This window comes from Octopus bimaculoides, chromosome 2, assembly GCF_001194135.2.
Source record: "Octopus bimaculoides isolate UCB-OBI-ISO-001 chromosome 2, ASM119413v2, whole genome shotgun sequence".
Classification (NCBI taxonomy): Eukaryota; Metazoa; Mollusca; class Cephalopoda; order Octopoda; family Octopodidae; genus Octopus; species Octopus bimaculoides.
In genome coordinates, this window is record NC_068982.1 from 160,217,251 (window position 1) to 160,219,837 (window position 2,587).

The window sequence follows — 2,587 nt, forward strand, 5'->3', positions numbered from 1 at the left end:
AAAGGAATTCTGTATCTACCGCGAATTACTATATATAAGTTTTACTTACTTTCTTTTCTTGAGAAATATTTTATTTGCATTGAAGAAAACATTCTTGGCTCTCTTAATATATTTAACAGAGTAATAACTCCAATTACTATATTCGAGTGACTTAAGTAATTGAAAATATTGTTATTTAAATTTTAAATGATTTCAGCACCTGTTCTCTATAGTGTATTAGAAGCTCATGATTGCAATTTTGTGCATATGAATTGTTAAGCACGCCTACACACGCGCGCACACACACGCACACACACACACACACACATACACACACACACACACACATGCACTTCCCCACACGCACAAACACGCGCATACACAAGTATATATATATATATTTGTAATTATGTATGTATTAAAAATTTAACTTTTATCTTGAAGCTAGTAAAGATTTATGTGTATATATGAGATGCTGTGATGTATTCCATTATCATATTTTGTGTTTCATTATTTTCTGTTGATAGGAAATGCATTGCAAATGAGAACCTGTGAATAGTAATAATTTTCTCAGTTAGTGAGTCTACTAAAGACAAATGAAATATGTTCCCTCTGGGGCATTTTGAATAAATGCCAGTACAATAATTTTCACTCATTCTGGACTGGACCCAGAATTTCACCAAACCTTATATATTTCCAGAATATATTTTGAATATATTTATATGGTGTTGTGTTTATCGGGCAGTTATAAACTCAGTTTCTGCCTATCTAGGAACACTGTGTAACACTAGAGTTTTAAAAGCCTATCTGATTTCCAATAATAAAACCAGTTAGTTTACTTCGCAGGTGGCAAAGGCCTTTTTAGCAATATTACATTGCAATTTCAAATATGACGAAGCACAGTGTGGGGTAATGGCTGTGGAATTAGCATTATCCACAATGCAATGACACTACTACTACTACTAATAATAATAATAATAATAATAATCATGATGATGATGATGATGATAATGATGATGATGATGATGATGATTATGATATTAATAATAATAATAATAATAATAATAATAATAATAATAATAATAATGATGATGATGATGATGATGATGCTGAAGATGCTGATGATGATGGTGAGGATGATGATGATAATAAATAAAAACGATAAAAGGTGAAAAATATACTCAGCTTGATCTACAGACGTCCAATGCTATAACTAGAAAAAGAATGTGCTGTCTTTGATGTGTTTCGTGACAAATATAAAGTATGTTATACTGGAGTCACTTGATGCTAGTGTAATGTACTTTTAGAGACAATATTTAGATATAAAAAAAGAAAGAAAATACTTTTAATAATTCAAAGTAACAAGCTGCGTGAGTAGAAATTATGAGGTTTTATGAATTACTTACAAATCAGATGGTATATGATAGAAGATCTCTGGTGAATGGAAGATTAACATGAAAGCATATTTTTCTGACATGATATGACTTTAGCCTCGTCTCAGTTTCGTAAAATATTGAATTTCTATCTGAGTGTATTTCATTTTCGTCCTAAACATAATAGATAAGTTAGTATATGTACTTTATTTATTGAGCAAAGTGTTTCGTTATATTTAAAAGTATTTTATAAATAAAAGTGGACATATGCAAGATAATTCGAAATGTAGACCAGATAAGTGCTCAGAATATATGATTTGTGCACAGAAACTTCAAATCAGAAGTTCTTAAAAATTTGCTCGTTTTCCACTCACTGAAATTTTACCTTAATTTTAGTTAAAAACTAGCAGTAATACTCTTCGTTAATCGGAGTAATTACTTTTACTCTTTCTCGGGAGCCATATTCAAAGTATCATTGTGTATATAGATTTACTCCTCCTGTATGTCTGTATTTTATAAGAACAAAAAATGAAGTAGAAAAAAGATTAATTTTATACACGAACTTCTGTTTGTTTATTATATGGTAATAATAAGTGAGTTGTATGTGTTATTTTATATATCAATCCAAAAATGGCAATCATATAATACACTAGGCTTTGGTCAGTACGGAGCTGTAATGAAAGAGAATGGCCCAATGTAGAACTGAACCCAAGGTGACATGGTTGGAAAGCAAGCTTCTCAACCACACGGCCACGCCTATAAGTGAGAGTTGCATTTTGGATAATATACTCCTTGATACAGTATGCTTAACAAAAAGATGGAATGTTTGCGGCGAGAAAACTTTTGATTTTATTATTTACTCGGGCAACGCAACAACTAATAACACTACACCATACAGGGGTTCCAGAATTAACTATCTGTTTCAATGAAATTGAGCAAATAAAAAAAAAATGACAGAATTTTATGTTTATTACCAAAACAGATTTATAAATCTTATGTCAAACCTTTATTGAAAATTTTCAACGTCTGTATCCCTGCATGCATCACATCTCTCCTTAGCGTTGTGAAGCACATTTTCAAGCATTTCAGGAGTTATCTCCTGCATAGCTAACAGAACGTGCTCTTTAAGCTCAGCTAAACGATTCCTTCATCTTGGGGATGGAGGTAAAGAAAACGATTGCTGCCAAATTGAAAAAAAAAACGTGGACATATAAGATGGGTCCAGCAGGAATGAA